Below are 18,667 nucleotides of genomic sequence, written 5' to 3' on the forward strand. Positions count from 1 at the left end.
GTAATATATAAGATGCTGTCTTCCTTCCACATTTACTGTAGAGATTATTCCAGAATTTTTGGCAGGGTAAATAGTCACAGTGAGGAAGCCCACCTAGCTGGAAACTGCATAATCTCTAAGACATATAGCAGTCTGCAGGAAGGAATGACCAAGGGAATGGGTGGACATCTTGTCTCATCAGAGCCTATAAATAAGAAGATAGGTCAACAAAGACACTGAGTACAGCATTGCAAGCCTCTGAGCAAATGACTCAACTGAGCTGTGGGTGGACTCAAGCAATAAATGCAGAGAGGTAGTAAGAATGTGTACTGTTGGTGGCACAAAGTTTGCAGCACTGTTGTATACTGCTTAGGAAGCTAGCTTATTTGGGATGCCAATTATTTTATCTCTTAGCAATTCCATGAAACGGTAATAATTATTATAGTTGTGAGAAGTAATAATAGTATACATTAAACACACTATCATTTGCATACAAGAAGACTCAAGGAAGGTGAGCTATTCTCATTCCACACTGCTCTAAAATAATAGAAGATCTCCTTCGAAGTTGTTTTTAGTCAATTTGGTTTTTCTTGTTTATTTTGTTTTGTGGAGTGTCAGCTTACGGTCTTCTTCCTATTCTTGTCCACATTTTCAGTCCTCTTCACAAGTTCCTCTTCTATGGAAGACCTCTTTTCAGATTTTGGCTTCCAGTTGACTTGCTCTTACCATCTCTCAGAACTTACAGGGAATACGAATCCTTGTTCCACACCGTTTTCAGGACTTTATGAAGATCATCTCTGTGTGCATTTTGACATAGTCATTGAAAACAGAAACAAAATGTATATGAATTAAAATGAACACAGTATTTTACTGCCTAATATACTTAAAGTTTTGACCAAGCAGGTTCACTTTTTAGAAGAATTATCAAGTCCACTTGGGCTTTTTGTTTTTGTGTGTGTGTGTGTGTGTGTGTGTGTGTGTGTGTGTGTGTGTGTGTGTGAGTGTATGCATCTACATTTTGTAATCAATTCACAGTTAACTTGCTTTAAGTCTGCCCAAGATGTAATTGCTACTGGATTCAAGGAAATGGGAGGCTCCCAGCAGCAAGGGGCAGTTCAAAAAATGAGAAGAGGCTTTACTTGGAGAAAATCTGGGTTCACAGTCTTCCTGTCCTGTGCCTTTTGACAGCTATGTGGCCTTGGACAAGTTGCTCAATTGTTCTGGGCTTCTGTTTCCTAATGGCAGAATGAGGACGATTGCAGTCATCTTAGAAAACTGTCAGATGTGACCTATATCCACAGTAGCAGAAGCCAAATACTTTGTGGCTTTATTCTTCTTTGGTAAAAGAAGGGCCTTGTTTTGGGAAATTTCCAACATGAATATGTGATAAACAGGTAGGTAGGTAGATGATGAAGAGACAGATAATAAAAGAAAACTTAAAATTCAACAAAAGAAAGATGAAGTCTTCCTGGAGTAAACGAGGTGATGGTTGACATTTCTTGATAGTTTTCCAGGAAAATGTCATGGCACATTTAAAGGAGGCTTTAAAGGCCGCCTCAGTTTACAGAGAGCAAAACAGCTTAGAAAATACACCTGTGTTCCAGGAAGTCTCAAGAGACTCTTACTCTTCATGCATAATGATGCAGCAATTTAGATACTCCGAGTTTGGAGAGCAAAACTCTTGATGATTGAGGCCTTCCTAACACTGAAGTAGGCTCACACCCCTGTCTACACCAGGCCTGTGACCCTCAAGGCATTTCTAGCCACAGCTATATAAAGAACAGTCTGACAATGCTCTGGACAAGGGTTTGCATGGAAAGTTATTGTAGGACTGACACCTCTTGGCTTGTTGAAAGACCTGTTGTATACCCGGCAGGGAGTCTATATAAAGGATGCTCTTGAGGATTGCACAGAACAAATTTATCCTAGGAGAAAATAAAGCTAAAATTTAAAAATCGGCTTTCTGAACATAAAAGGTGGATGAAGAAAGAAAAGGGGAGTCTTATCTGCTGTGCACTTCTCTCTTGTAAATCACAAGCACATTAGGAAGGATTTCTAAATAAAGGTACTAAATCCCAGGGACAAGTCTTACCGAAGTGTCTGCTAGGCCTAAAGACAGGAAGCAATTTCTTTTATTATATATTGTGAACAATGAAGGATCCAAGAGTCTGCCCTAGGGGAAACAGTTTTGGAATTTCTTCTGTAAAGACTGAGCACAGCCCGAGATGAGCAAACATGGAGAGATACCTCAACATGAACCGTTTAAGGGCATTCTGAAGCACTTGTGAGTGAGGAGAACATATATGGATACCAACATTTCCTCATAAAGTGTGGCAACAGGAAACCCTGTTTATATCCCCATGTAGTACCCCAACTCTCTGGAGTGGGCACGCTATATATCAGTGTGCTGATTGCTGGAGATTTGCAGATTTGGTATAATACATTAGCCAGTGTGATAGCAACTTTGAGCAGGGTCTGCCCATATGTAGAATAGCTACTTAGCACAAGCTATTGTTACCTGAGTCACGAATTAAAAGGACACATCTTGTTACTGGGGACTATATAGTAATCCTGACAGCAATTCCTCCACACACTATGTTGTCATCCAGCAGACAGTATATGTGGGCATGTCCAGCTTGCTTCTAACCCAGGAATTTAAGTTCCTGAGCCTGAAGAAAGAGCAGAGTGGATAAGATGGGTCATATGCCTGTTATGTAAATGTGCGCACTGGAGTTTACATCACAGCACCCACATTAAAAAGTAAACAGGGTAGGCATAATTGCCTAATTGCAACCTAAGTCCTTTGGAGGCAGAAATGGGAGGTACCAAGCAAAATTAATCAGTCTGTTCTGGGATCAATAAGAAATTCTGCATTGTATAATAAAATGAAATATAATAAAGAAAAACAAACATGACAAACTTTGGTCTCTACACCTATCTTCAAATAGGTATATGAACACACATGCAAATATAATATACATGTATTACATGTAAGCACAACACAAATTCAACACACACAGACACACACACACACACACACAATGGAAAGTGAAACAACAACAAGAGAATTGTGGCACCTGGCTCACTAACACGATTCCTTACCAACAAGAACCCTTCCTCTAAATTGAATTCGAATGATCTTCACATCTCTCTTCCCTGACTGGCCTGGCTGGCTGCTTCACGTCTGTTTCTTACCTTTCCTAGCTTTGTAGCAGCAGATTTAATCTTTGACACTCTTCTAAGACTCCAGTTCTGATGTCTTCTGAACTAGATTCTTTGTGGCTTATGCTCTGACATCTCAGAGTTGTCATGGCTTCTGGTCTTTGATCTCTGCCTACAGCTCAGAAAGAGCAACCGCCCCTTACCCTTTCTACTCTCTGTTTGAATCACTTCACTTATATGAACACATTCAGTTCCAGATCTCTGTTTCTTCTTGCCATCCCTCCCTACCTCTTCTCGCCTCTCTGTACTGTCCTCCTCCCTCCATTTCTCTATCCTTATCCCCTTTCTTTCTACACTACATTACTCTTCAGGATGACCTGCTAGCTACTAAGACTAACAATAGACTGTAGGTTAACTTGACCTTACAATACAAACTCAGAGAGAAGTGGCCACAGTGACTTTTCATCAGGAAAAATTCCAGAGGGCAGTTTTATAAATGAAATTGTATCATGCCCTCCACTAGTGGGCAATCTGATAAAGAGACCTGACAATGAAGGTAAATTTCAACCAGTATGAGAAAGAAGGAAGTGAATTACTGTTGACACAGTGTAAAGTGAAGTATTCTAGTCTACCTGGGATCCACCATAAGTCAGGCATTCTGCTTCAGAGGATGGTTCACCATAGATCATAAAACTTAGCTGTTCTTTTGAATGAACAAGTGTCATCACCAGTCAGTAAAAGACCTTTTGATGCCCATCTGAGACCTTTAGTTTTCACACGCAAACAATAGCATAGATATTTATATAGGTGTCTAAAAGTAATCAAGTCAAAGTAGTGCTTTTTGTCAAAATGGAAGAAAAAGGAGTGGGGTTTTCAATGAGTTCCAGGACACTATTAGGAGACAAAAGATCTACAAGAGCAGTCAGGGAACTTGTACTTCACTTACAAGTCTCCAAGGAGCCAATAATCTTCAGTCCATTCAAGTTATTTCTTCAACTATTACTTTTCTCCAGTCTATAAAAACACTTGTTTCTCTCCTAATATCCTTATTGGTATTGATTTATGTCTCAACAAATTAAAAGGGGTTGTCCTGTGTTTTTTTTTTTTTTATTAACTTGAGTATTTCTTATATACATTTCGAGTGTTATTCCCTTTCCCGGTTTCCGGGCAAACATCCCCCTCCCCCCTCCCCTTCCTTATGGGTGTTCCCTTCCCAACCCTCCCCCCATTGCCGCCCTCCCCCCATAGACTAGTTCACTGGGGGTTCAGTCTTAGCAGGACCCAGGGCTTCCCCTTCCACTGGTGCTCTTACTAGGATATTCATTGCTACCTATGGGGTCAGAGTCCAGGGTCAGTCCATGTATAGTCTTTAGGTAGTGGCTTAGTCCCTGGAAGCTCTGGTTGCTTGGCATTGTTGTACTTTTGGGGTCTCGAGCTCCTTCAAGCTCTTCCAGTTCTTTCTCTGATTCCTTCAATAGGGGACCTATTCTCAGTTCAGTGGTTTGCTGCTGGCATTCGCCTCTATATTTGCTGTATTCTGGCTGTGTCTATCAGGAGCGATCTACATCCGGCTCCTGTCGGTCTGCACTTCTTTGCTTCATCCATCTTGTCTAATTGGGTGGCTGTATATGTATGGGCCACCTGTGGGGCAGGCTCTGAATGGGTGTTCCTTCAGTCTCTGTTTTAATCTTTGCCTCTCCCTTCCCTGCCAAGGGTATTCTTTTTCCTCATTTAAAGAAGGAGTGAAGCATTCACATTTTGATCATCTGTCTTGAGTTTCGTTTGTTCTAGGGATCTAGGGTAATTCAAGCATTTGGGCTAATAGCCACTTATCAATGAGTGCATACCATGTATGTCTTTCTGTGATTGGGTTAGCTCACTCAGGATGATATTTTCCAGTTCCAACCATTTGCCTACGAATTTCATAAACTCGTTGTTTTTGATAGCTGAGTAATATTCCATTGTGTAGATGTACCACATTTTCTGTATCCATTCCTCTGTTGAAGGGCATCTGGGTTCTTTCCATTTTCTGGCTATTATAAATAAGGCTGCGATGAACATAGTGGAGCACGTGTCTCTTTTATATGTTGAGGCATCTTTTGGGTATATGCCCAAGAGAGGTATAGCTGGATCCTCAGGCAGTTCAATGTCCAATTTTCTGAGGAACCTCCAGACTGATTTCCAGAATGGTTTTACCAGTCTGCAATCCCACCAACAATGGAGGAGTGTTCCTCTTTCTCCACATCCTCGCCAGCATCTGCTGTCACCTGAGTTTTTGATCTTAGCCAATCGCACTGGTGTGAGGTGAAATCTCAGGGTTGTTTTGATTTGCATTTCCCTTATGACTAAAGATGTTGAACATTTCTTTAGGTGTTTCTCAGCCATTCGGCATTCCTCAGCTGTGAATTCTTTGTTTAGCTCTGAACCCCATTTTTTAATAGGGTTATTTGTTTCCCTGCGGTCTAACTTCTTGAGTTCTTTGTATATTTTGGATATAAGGCCTCTATCTGTTGTAGGATTGGTAAAGATCTTTTCCCAATCTGTTGGTTGCCGTTTTGTCCTAACCACAGTGTCCTTTGCCTTACAGAAGCTTTGCAGTTTTATGAGATCCCATTTGTCGATTCTTGATCTTAGAGCATAAGCCATTGGTGTTTTGTTCAGGAAATTTTTTCCAGTGCCCATGTGGTCCAGATCTTTCCCTAGTTTTTCTTCTATTAGTTTGAGTGTGTCTGGCTTGATGTGGAGGTCCTTGATCCACTTGGACTTAAGCTTTGTACAGGTTGATAGGCATGGATCGATCTGCATTCTTCTACATGTTGCCCTCCAGTTGAACCAGCACCATTTGCTGAAAATGCTATCTTTTTTCCATTGGATGGTTTTGGCTCCTTTGTCAAAAATCAAGTGACCATAGGTGTGTGGGTTCATTTCTGGGTCTTCAATTCTATTCCATTGGTCTATCTGTCTGTCTCTGTACCAATACCATGCAGTTTTTACCACTATTGCTCTGTAATACTGCTTGAGTTCAGGGATAGTGATTCCCCCTGAAGTCCTTTTATTGTTGAGGATAGCTTTAGCTATCCTGGGTTTTTTGTTATTCCAGATGAATTTGCAAATTGTTCTGTCTAACTCTTTGAAGAATTGGATTGGTATTTTGATGGGGATTGCATTGAATCTGTAGATTGCTTTTGGTAAAATGGCCATTTTTACTATATTAATCCTGCCAATCCATGAGCATGGGAGATCTTTCCATCTTCTGAGGTCTTCTTCAATTTCTTTCCTCAGTGTCTTGAAGTTCTTATTGTACAGATCTTTTACTTGCTTGGTTAAAGTCACACCGAGGTACTTTATATTATTTGGGTCTATTATGAAGGGTGTCGTTTCCCTAATTTCTTTCTCGGCTTGTTTCTCTTTTGTATAGAGGAAGGCAACTGATTTATTTGAGTTAATTTTATACCCAGCCACTTTGCTGAAGTTGTTTATCAGCTTTAGTAGTTCTCTGGTGGAACTTTTGGGATCACTTAAATATACTATCATGTCATCTGCAAATAGTGATATTTTGACCTCTTCTTTTCCAATCTGTATCCCTTTGATCTCCTTTTGTTGTCTGATTGCTCTGGCTAGAACTTCAAGAACTATATTGAATAAGTAGGGAGAGAGTGGGCAGCCTTGTCTAGTCCCTGATTTTAGTGGGATTGCTTCAAGTTTCTCTCCATTTAGTTTAATGTTAGCAACTGGTTTGCTGTATATGGCTTTTACTATGTTTAGGTATGGGCCTTGAATTCCTATCCTTCCAGGACTTTTATCATGAAGGGGTGTTGAATTTTGTCAAATGCTTTCTCAGCATCTAATGAAATGATCATGTGGTTCTGTTCTTTCAGTTTGTTTATATAATGGATCACGTTGATGGTTTTCTGTATATTAAACCATCCCTGCATGCCTGGGATGAAGCCTACTTGATCATGGTGGATGATTGTTTTGATGTGCTCTTGAATTCGGTTTGCCAGAATTTTATTGAGTATTTTTGCGTCGATATTCATAAGGGAAATTGGTCTGAAGTTCTCTTTCTTTGTTGTGTCTTTGTGTGGTTTAGGTATAAGAGTAATTGTGGCTTCGTAGAAGGAATTCGGTAGTGCTCCATCTGTTTCAATTTTGTGGAATAGTTTGGATAATATTGGTATAAGGTCTTCTATGAAGGTTTGATAGAATTCTGCACTAAACCCGTCTGGACCTGGGCTCTTTTTGGTTGGGAGACCTTTAATGACTGCTTCTATTTCCTTAGGAGTTATGGGGTTGTTTAACTGGTTTATCTGTTCCTGATTTAACTTCGATACCTGGTATCCTTCTAGGAAATTGTCCATTTCCTGAAGATTTTCAAATTTTGTTGAATATAGGTTTTTATAGTAAGATCTGATGATTTTTTGAATTTCCTCTGAATCTGTAGTTATGTCTCCCTTTTCATTTCTGATTTTGTTAATTTGGACACACTCTCTGTGTCCTCTCGTTAGTCTGGCTAAGGGTTTATCTATCTTGTTGATTTTCTCAAGGAACCAACTTTTGGTTCTGTTGATTCTTTCTATGGTCCTTTTTGTTTCTACTTGGTTGATTTCAGCTCTGAGTTTGATTATTTCCTGCCTTCTACTCCTCCTGGGTGTATTTGCTTCTTTTTGTTCTAGAGCTTTTAGGTGTGCTGTCAAGCTGCTGACATATGCTCTTTCCTGTTTCTTTCTGCAGGCACTCAGCGCTATGAGTTTTCCTCTTAGCACAGCTTTCATTGTGTCCCATAAGTTTGAGTATGTTTTATCTTCATTTTCATTAAATTCTAAAAAGTTTTTAATTTCTTTCTTTATTTCTTCCTTGACCAGGTTATCATTGAGTAGAGCATTGTTCAATTTCCACGTATATGTGGGCATTCTTCCCTTATTGTTATTGAAGACCAGTTTTAGGCCGTGGTGGTCCGATAGCACGCATGGGATTATTTCTATCTTTCTGAACCTGTTGAGGCCCGTTTTTTGACCAATTATATGGTCAATTTTGGAGAAAGTACCATGAGGAGCTGGGAAGAAGGTATATCCTTTTGCTTTAGGATAGAATGTTCTATAAATATCCGTTAAGTCCATTTGGCTCATGACTTCTCTTAGTCTGTCTACATCACTGTTTAATTTCTGTTTCCATGATCTGTCCATTGATGAGAGTGGGGTGTTGAAATCTCCCACTATTATTGTGTGAGGTGCAATGTGTGTTTTGAGCTTTAGTAAGGTTTCTTTTACGTATGTAGGTGCCCTTGTATTTGGGGCATAGATATTTAGGATTGAGAGTTCATCTTGGTGGATTTTTCCTTTGATGAATATGAAGTTTCCTTCCTTATCTTTTTTGATGACTTTTAGTTGGAAATTGATTTTATTTGATATTAGAATGGCTACTCCAGCTTGCTTCTTCTGACCATTTGCTTGGAAAGTTGTTTTCCAGCCTTTCACTCTGAGGTAGTGTCTGTCTTTGTCTCTGAGGTGTGTTTCCTGTAGGCAGCAGAAAGCAGGGTCCTCGTTGCGTATCCAGTTTGTTAATCTATGTCTTTTTATTGGGGAGTTGAGGCCATTGATATTGAGAGATATTAAGGAATAGTGATTATTGCTTCCCGTTATATTCATATTTGGATGTGAGGTTATGTTTGTGTGCTTTCATTCTCTTTGTTTTGTTGCCAAGACGATTAGTTTCTTGCTTCTTCTAGGGTATAGCTTGCCTCCTTATGTTGGGCTTTACCATTTATTATCCTTTGTAGTGCTGGATTTGTAGAAAGATTTTGTGTAAATTTGGTTTTGTCATGGAATATCTTGGTTTCTCCATCAATGTTAATTGAGAGTTTTGCAGGATACAGTAACCTGCCTGGCATTTGTGTTCTCTTAGGGTCTGTATGACATCAGTCCAGGATCTTCTGGCCTTCATAGTTTCTGGCGAGAAGTCTGGTGTGATTCTGATAGGTCTGCCTTTATATGTTACTTGACCTTTTTCCCTTACTGCTTTTAATATTCTTTCTTTATTTTGTGCGTTTGGTGTTTTGACAATTATGTGACGGGAGGTGTTTCTTTTCTGGTCCAATCTATTTGGAGTTCTGTAGGCTTCTTGTATGTCTATGGGTATCTCTTTTTTTAGGTTAGGGAAGTTTTCTTCTATGATTTTGTTGAAGATATTTACTGGTCCTTTGAGCTGGGAGTCTTCACTCTCTTCTATACCTATTATCCTTAGGTTTGATCTTCTCATTGAGTCCTGGATTTCCTGTATGTTTTGGACCAGTAGCTTTTTCCGCTTTACATTATCTTTGACAGTTGAGTCAATGATTTCTATGGAATCTTCTGCTCCCGAGATTCTCCCTTCCATCTCTTGAATTCTGTTGGTGAAGCTTGTATCTACAGCTCCTTGTCTTTTCTTTTGATTTTCTATGTCCAGGGTTGTTTCCATGTGTTCTTTCTTGATTGCTTCTATTTCCATTTTTAATTCCTTCAACTGTTTGATTGTGTTTTCCTGGAATTCTTTCAGGGATTTTTGCGATTCCTCTCTGTAGGCTTCTACTTGTTCTCTAAGGGAGTTCTTTATGTCTTTCTTGAAGTCCTCCAGCATCATGATCAAATATGATTTTGAAACTAGGTCTGGCTTTTCTGGTGTGTTTGGATATTCCGTGTTTGCTTTGGTGGGAGAAATGGGCTCCGATGATGCCATGTAGTCTTGGTTTCTGTTGCTTGGGTTCCTGTGCTTGCCTCTCGCCATCAGATTATCTCTAGTGTTACTTTGTTCTGCTATTTCTGACAGTGGCTAGACTGTCCTATAACCTGTGTGTCAGGAGTGCTGTAGACCTGTTTTCCTGTTTTCTTTCAGCCAGTTATGGGGACAGAGTGTTCTGCTTTGGGGCGTGTAGTTTTTCCTCTCTACAGGTCTTCAGCTGTTCCTGTGGGCCTGTGTCTTGAGTTCACCAGGCAGGTTTCTTGCAGGGGAAAAATTGGTCCTACCTGCGGTTCCAAGGCTCAAGTTTGCTCGTGGGGTACTGCCTAAGTCCTCTCCGCTGTGGCAGCAACAGGGAAAATCTGTGCCGCTCCTTCCGGGAGCCTCCGTGCACCAGGGTTTCAGATGACGTTTGGTGTTTTCCTCTGGCGCCTGGATGTGCACAGAGTGCAGTCTCTTCTGGTTTCCCAGGCGTGTCTGCCTCTCCGAAGGTTCAGCTCTCCCTCCCACGGGATTTGGGTGCAGAGAACTGTTTATCCGGTCTGTTTCCTTCTCGTTCTGGTGGTGTCTCAGGCACAGGGGTCCTGCCGCTCCTGGGCCCTCCCCCTCGGGAGCCCAGAGGCCTTATACAGTTTCCTCTTGGGCCAGGGATGTGGGCAGGGGTGAGCAGTGTTGGTGGTCTCTTCCGCTCTGCAGCCTCAGGAGTGCCCACCTGATCAGGCGGTTGGGTCTCTCTCTCACCGGGTCTGGGAGCAGAGAGCTGCTGCGGTCTGGGATCTGCCGGTGTGGGACTTCCGGTAAACACAGGAAGTGCCCGGCCTTAGAGGAATTTTGCCTCTGTGTGTCCTGAGTTCACCAGGCAGGTTTTTTGCAGGGGAAAAGTTGGTCCTACCTGCAGTTCCAAGGCTCAAGTTTGCTCGTGGGGTACTGCCTAAGTCCTCTCCGCTGTGGCAGCAACCGGGAAGATCTGCGCCGCTCTTTCCGGGAGCCTCCGTGCACCAGGGTTCCAGATGGCGTTTGGTGTTTTCCTCTGGCGCCTGGATGTGCACAGAGTGCAGTCTCTTCTGGTTTCCCAGGCGTGTCCGCCTCTCTGAACGTTTTGCTCTCCCTCCCACGGGATTTGGGTGCAGAGAACTGTTTATCCGGTCTGTTTCCTTCAGGTTCCGGCAGTGTCTCAGGCGCAGGGGTCCTGCCGCTCCCGGGCCCTCCCCTACGGGAACCCAGAGGCCTTATACAGTTGCCTCTTGGGCCAGGGATGTGGGCAGGGGTGGGCAGTGTTGGTGGTCTCCTCCGCTCTGCAGCCTCAGGAGTGCCCACCTGATCAGGCGGTGGGGTCTCTCTCCCACGGGGTTTGGGAGCAGAGAGCTGCTGCGGTCCGGGATCCGCCTGTGTGGGACTTCCCCATCTCCAAAATTTTAACCAAGAATTGTTCCTGTCTAAAGGAAATACAGGGACAAAGTGTGGAGCTGAGACTGAAGGAAAGCCACCCAGAGACTCTCCTACCCCTCCCCGGGATCCATCCCATATGCAGCCACCAAACCTAGTCACTATTGCTGATGCCAAGAAGTGCTTGCTGACAGGAGTCTGATATTGCTAGAGCCTGACAAATACAGATGCATATGCACACAGGCAACCATTGCACAGGGAACCCAATGGTGGAGTTAGGGAAAGGACTGAAGGAGCTGAAGGGTTTGCAACCCCATAGGAAAAACAATATCAACCAACCAGACCCCCAGAGCTTCCAGGGACTGAACCACCATCCAAAAGTACACATGGAAGGATCCATGGCTCCAGTTGCACATGTAGCAGAGGATGGCCTTATCTGGCATCAATGGGAGGGGAGACCCTTGGTCCTGTCAAGGCTCAATGCCCCAGTGTAGGGGAATTCCAGGGCAGTGAGGTAAGAGTAGGTGGGTGGGTGGGTAGGGAAGCACCTTCTTAGAAATGGGGGGAGGGGAATGGGAGTAGGGTTCGCAGAGGATAAACTGAGAAAGGGGATGATAACATTTGAAATGTAAATAAATATCCAATAAAAAAGAAAAACATCTATATCTGACTACTTGCAAGGTTTTATAACCATAATTAACTTTTAAAATTGTTAACTGTGTCTCAGTATGATTTTATCTTTCATATATATCTCATTTGAGACTCTAAGTCATATATACCTGTAAATTTATAAACTGTTAGAAATTCTAATTCTAATTTATAAAATTGGAAAAAATCATTCATAATACATTTTCCCAGTCTACAACACCTGCTTTTAAAGCTTCAATTATATCATGTATTAGTCTGAGATTATTTAGTGATAACTGATACCTTAGTGAAATAAGGTAATCTTTGAGACTCTGCAAATAATTTGTATTGCTCATTTTTCTTAACTTTATTTAATATTCTTTTTTGCCATCTCTGGTTTTGTACTACCACCTTTTAATGTTCATCCCTACAGTTTGATACCTTGTATATTTTTATTTAGATCATTCAATTTGGTAGTTTTTGTATCTTCTATTTCTTTCTCTGCTCATGGTTTAAGTGATACATCACTAATTTCCTTTTTCTTCCCTGTCCTTTTGTGCCTCTTCTGACTGTTGTTTGCCCTGGCTATGATTTATTTATTTCGGCTTTACTGAATGGATAATAATTTAAGTTGTATTCAGGCTACTGTGATAGTTTTCCTAAGCATTTTCTAGAGCTTAATGCTCTAACAAATCAAAAATCAGTATATTTACTTTATAGGGTGGCCTATAACTATTTACTGGGCAGAGCTCCAGTTCCCTCTCACGAATATGGTATGGCTCGAGGGTCTCTTGTGAAGGAACTCTGGGGTGAGTACTTCAGACTCAAGCTGGTCTTGACTCAAATACTTTCCCAACCTGTTTTCATGGTGGGAACACTTTACTCACAGCCTCTTATATTCCCTGAATTCCTCTTAGGTCACTGTAGATTTTAGGTGTTTGGTAGCAGACATCACGACACGGGTTTCTAAATCTACTTTTCTTTCTTCACTAGTGCTTTCCTGTTTGAAACTCTTAGCTCCCAGGCAACTTGGCAACCAGTGTATATACTGGAGTCTCAAGGTACCATGATGTGCTTGCTTCACATGTGCTCTGTGCTCCAACCAGTGCCTCACTAAAGAATTCTAGATAACCTTGCAGGAGTCAAATAATCTCATACCTTTATCTCATATAAATTTCATATCTTAAAAAGATGTCTTCACTTATTCTGTCTAGGCCAGTTCACATTTAATTAATTAATTAATTTAGATAGCATCATTCACTAAACCTGAAACTCAGTATTTAGGTAAGATTGATCAAATAGTAAGCTCTAGAGATGCTCCTCTCTCTGATATCCCCAGTGTTAGGACTACACACATTTTTTAGTCAAAGTCTTATTTCTATGAAGAGACATTATGACCATAACAACACCCTTTATTCCATTTGGCATCAGCCTTTTCATTAAGTCTTTTATCTTCTTAAGCAATAGACTTAGCTCCATGGTACTTCTTAGGGCTCATTTTTCTCCACAAACTGTACATTTTGTAGTTTTCCTTGCCTCACTTGTTCATTTCAATACACATCTGCATAAAAATGGCCACTAATTCCTCCTGACAGAGGGTCATGTGGCTATATTGAAATCTCCTCTGCCAAAGTCCTGAATCCAAAACTCTCCGATTTAGTCTCAGGTAGACTTTTAAGACAAGGGCAGACAGCAGTCGCACTCTTTACCAAAATATCACAGAAATGGTCTCTAGGCCATTTACTAATATTCTTCTCCTCTGAAACCTCTAGGGTCAGGTTGTCACAAATCGTATTGCTCTCAGTACTACTGCCTTCTGTGCTTCTACTGGTATGACTCATTATGCTCTGCTTAAAGCATTCTAGTGCTTTCTTAATCCAAAGTTCACATTTCACCAATAGGCAGCATGGTCAGGCGCTCACAGAAACGTCCCGCTACCTAGTGCAAACTTCTGTCTTAGTCAAAGTTCTATTGCTGTGAGGAGACACGATGCCTATGTCAATTCTTATTTAATTGGGGCAAAGGTTTAGTCCATTGTCAGCAGCCTGCAGGGAGACATGGTGCTGAGGAAGGAGCTGAGAGCTCTGTGTCTTGGTCTGCAGGCAGCAGAAGGGGATTGCATATCATATTGGCCATAACTTAGGGATATGAAACCTCAAAGCCTACCTCCAAAGTGACATATTAGGCCACATCTATTTCAATAAGGCCACACATTTTAATAGTCCCATTCCCTATGAGGCAAGCAGTCAAATATTTGAATCTATGGGGGCCGTTTATATTTAAACTACAATAGAGAAATTTATATTGAAATCACCATAATACACATGCTTCCACTGTTGGAATTTTTTGTGTGCTGCTGAGATTCAAAGTCAGGTTGCATTCTTGTGATGCAAGCACTATGTCAATCAAGCCAATTCCATAGCCACTGTATCTATTGTCTTCTAAACCAAATTATCTAATCTTCAAAATGCCTATAAAAGATTGATATCATCTTTTTGATGAGGCAACAGTCTAACAGAATCTTAATAGTTTTCTCTTATTAAGAAGCTTATTCAGTGACCAGTGCAATGCTAGTTTAAGCTAATCACTCAAACACTTGCTTTTCAGCGTTATCTATATAACTATGGCAAAACATTGCTGAATTGTCTTCTACCATTTATTTTTGACTTTGCATGCTGGTCATTTCCTTGTCGATGTGATATGAGGTTAATTATATTTATTTGTTACCTCCCATGTCCATAAGGAAATGCTCAATTTATTACATCATTGCTTGCTACCTGCTGCCCTGTCTGTCAGCCATGATGGAATCTTATTCCCATGGAATTGTGAACTCCAGTAAACACTTCTGTAAAAATGGAGAAACAAATAAAACCACTCTGTCTGACTAGTCACTTCTGTCCCAACTGCACCTAGCTGGGTACCTATTTTCAGTAGTCATCAAACAGGGAAGACCCTATGTTGCACTTCCCCAGACATATCCCCTTCTCTAAACACACTCCTCTTTTTAGGAGGCTGGAGGGAGTCAGTGTGTGTGGGAGCACACTCAGGGAGGAAGGGGTGGGGAGATGGGATAGGGGGTTTCTGGAAGGGAAAACAGGAAGGGGATACTGTTTGAAATGTAGATAAAGAAAATACCCAATAAAAATGGAAAGATTAATAAATAAATATCTTACAAAAAAGGAAAAAAAGAAACTTAGATGATTGGGGAAATGATTTGAATGACATAATCCTCTAAGTCCAATTGAGCTCAGATATCATTTCTACCAATTTCTGCAGTTTCTCAAAGAAAGTTATTTAATTTCACATTTTTCCACTATAAAATGGTGGTAGCAAATGTGCCAGCAAAACATAATGGCATGTTTGTGTAAGAAACCCATGCCAGTAACAAGTACAAAGTGATGAGATTGTGTTCCACAAAATACTTTATTCCCATTCCTTATAGGGTGCCTCACCACCATCATCAATTACAATTACCACTGAGAAAATCTTCTTAACCTGAGAAAACAAAACAGTTATTTTGAGAATACACACAGTCATGGTGAAGTTGATCATAAAGAGTCCCAAGGCTTGTGATACAGCCTGTGAGCCTTAATTCAGATTTCCTGTGGAGTCGTTAGTGCATTGGTATCATTGACTGGCCAAGTGTGCAAGGTCATGTGGCATGAAAGTGTTTGTCCCTTGCAGGAACTTTGTGAACTAATTTCTCTGTAAGAATAGCAGATAACAGAGTTGGTGTCCTTTCTGATACACAGTGAAGAAAATAAAAGTGATGCTAATTAAAAAAAATTAAGATTTCCGAGTCTTTAAGCTGGATTCATGGTTTAAACATTCCACAGCTCTTTTCTATGCTCTCACTGGTAAAGAGACAGGAGAAGAAAGAAAGGAAGAAATAAAGGAAGAAAGAAGGAAAGAAAGAAGGAAAGGAAGGAAGGAAAAAAAGAAGAAAAGACAAAGAAGTTAATCTCAGCTGCTTTTGACTTAGAAATTGAAGGAAATATATGTAAAGGGGACATGGAAATTTATTTCGCAAACATTTCTTACAATCCATTCCATACCTGTCAGAATAACACTACAAGAATATGCAAAAAGATGACGGCTTTCCTAAGGCTCAAGAATGCTCACTGGGTCCTGAAAAAGACTGGAATTACACTGAACTTTTATATAACTTGGAGACAATATGACCATTAATATTTAAAAGAAAAAAAAACTTTCCAGGTCACCTTTACACAAGTGTAGGAGAATCTGAAGGAAATGTGCATGACAGAGCCACCCACCCATACATATAATACATACTCACCCAGGGCCATTGATGTTCTAGGTACTGACAATAGAAGACTTTGTGAAGTGTGACAGGTCCCTGTGTGCTTTGAGTTCATGTACTTTATGAACTGGAACGTGCTTGGTGAACCATGAATGATTCAACAAAGTTTCAAGGTCCTGAAGAAATTTAGTATAGCAGAAACAATATTAACAGTCATCCATTTGCCCTGTAATGTTAAGGCTCCACTATATGACAATATTGAGTGAGATAGAATTTGTAATAAAATTGTTTCCCAAATGAAGTAGTATTCAATTCTTAATTTAACTGTTCAGCTTTTGTAGCCTCAGGTCTAATGAGCTATTCTTATATCTAACGTGGTTAGAATGAGAATCCCCAAATTCAAAGTATCATTCAAAGTATCAATTATTGCAAATTAACGAGACTATTATTCTTACTCGATTTTAGCTGAGAAAGGGAAGTCTTAATACCGACCATAGTTGTTAGGGAACAATTCTCTAAGCCGAAGGACTATGCTTAATAATTGGCTCTTATAATTAAACCAAGACTGGGGCTATTTATCAACTGCACTCTAGAAACTTCTCAACTCACACTTGAGCCAATTCTGTCTTTTAACAGATGTTAATATGACTTGACCATGTCGTTCTCAGCAAAGGCCACATGCAGATCCACATCTGACTTCAGAGAAAATACAGTTTACTGTCGATGGTAGGGACTATCAAACTCCTGCTTTGCTTGAATTTGTCACATTTTTACATTCTGGTTTCCCCAAAGTATATCCACAACTATTGCAAATATTACCTTTTAATTCACTGTATTTAAAATAAACTATTGCTGCCATCTGTCAATCAAAGCTTGCTTTCATCGATTACCCTTTGTGCAGTGTTTATGTCTCATGACCTGCTGTTGTTGATATATATCTCATGAACTCTGATCATTAAATAACATATTACTTTATGTGTAATGTGTCCTGTAGAATAAACATGTAGCCATCTTTTATCTGGTTTCACCTAAATCTGAGTCTAAAAATCATGACATGAATGTTTAAAAATGCTTTACCATCTCCCATACGTAGGGCTATTATCTTCCATTTTGTAGTTTAACATGAACTGAAGATAGAGTCAGTTATTAAAATTCTCTGTACACAAGTTTTGAGGGTTTTCTTTTCCTTTTTTTTTTTTTTGGAGCTGGGGACCGAACCCAGGGTCTTGCGCTTGCTAGGCAAGCGCTCTACCACTGAGCTAAATCCCCAACCCCGAGGGTTTTCTTCTTGGACTGCTTTCTTACCTTCTGGTTAGCTGCAGTATCAGTCTGAACTATTGTTGACACTTAGCCTTGTGGTAAGGGATATGAACAACCAATTGCATATTACAAGATGAACACAATGTGACTCTGAAGCCATATTGATGAATTCAAGGATGGTGTTTCTTATTTGAAAATATCATTCATCGCTCATGTGGTAATCCTGCCAAGACTGAACCCCCAGTGAACGTGATTGTTGGGGGGAGGGTGGTAATGGGGGGAGCATGGGGAGGGGAAGCCCATATAGAAGGGGAGGCAGAGGGGTTAGGGGGATGTTGGCCTGGAAACTGGAAAGGGGAATAACAATCGAAGTGTAAATAAGAAATACTCAAGTTAATAAATATAATAAAAAATAATAATACACCTAGAGCTAAGTAATTTGTCTACGTGAAATCACCTTGTACTTATAAAAATAGCCAATATTTTGATAAGAGAATTATTGAAGTTGAAGTAATATATCTCATATACTTTAAAATTATAAATTGATATGACATACTTGGTTGAAATTATTAATAAGGTTCAGAATGTTTTCTTTCAATATTGTAAAGATCTCTCTTAGAGCATGCTTAAAGTTTCATTTGGACAAATTGGATTTTATTTTAATAACTGAAAATAATGCAGCCTAAAAGTAAACTTCTTATAAAACTTTTAGGGACTATAGAATGTACATTCTAACCGGCAAGTTCTACGCAGTATACCAGCAGGTAAAATAAACATGTCTTGCATTTAAATCATATATAAGCACATGTTTTTGCTCACACATGAAATAATGCCTTGTGACATTTGAAAGGAAGTCATGACACTCCTGTAGAGCAAAAGTCTTTTTTTTAAATATTTATTTTTATGTGTATGAGTGTTTTACTGGCATGCATGTATGTGTGTACTGTATGTCTGGTGCCTGAAGAGGCCAGAAGAGGGCACAGGAGCCCCTGGAACTGATGTCAAGCACAGTTGTTGCCATGTGGGTGCTGGGTTCTGAACCATGATCCCCTATAGGAACAGCACATGCTCTTAATCAATAAGCCATCTCTTCAAGATATATGTATATGCATATATATAATGTATATAATATATTATTATTCACTTCTTTATCAAAGGATATACTCAGTATGTTAACTCTGTCATATGAACTTAATGAGAAACTAGAAGAATTCCCACTTCCTCTACCACAGAATGAAAGCAGCCTGGATCCAGGTGGCCTCTGAAATATTATAGGGTCTC

General features: G+C 40.3%; 1 long non-coding RNA gene across 1 annotated transcript in view; it reads right to left on the bottom strand.

Moving 5' to 3' along the window:
- Positions 1-544: 544 nt before the first annotated feature.
- LOC103693082 (uncharacterized) overlaps positions 545-18,667 on the bottom strand; it is a 47,415-nt gene continuing 29,292 nt past the window's right edge. Inside the window, exons 5-7 of the long non-coding RNA XR_015637715.1 lie at positions 16,163-16,302; positions 2,498-2,648; positions 545-776 (exon numbers count right to left, since the gene is read on the bottom strand). This is a non-coding gene — a long non-coding RNA (uncharacterized LOC103693082). The remainder of the gene's footprint in view (positions 777-2,497; positions 2,649-16,162; positions 16,303-18,667) is intronic.

The sequence above is a fragment of the Rattus norvegicus genome, chromosome 14 (genome assembly GCF_021556685.1).
Source record: "Rattus norvegicus strain SHRSP/BbbUtx chromosome 14, alternate assembly SHRSP_T2T, whole genome shotgun sequence".
Taxonomy (NCBI): Eukaryota; Metazoa; Chordata; class Mammalia; order Rodentia; family Muridae; genus Rattus; species Rattus norvegicus.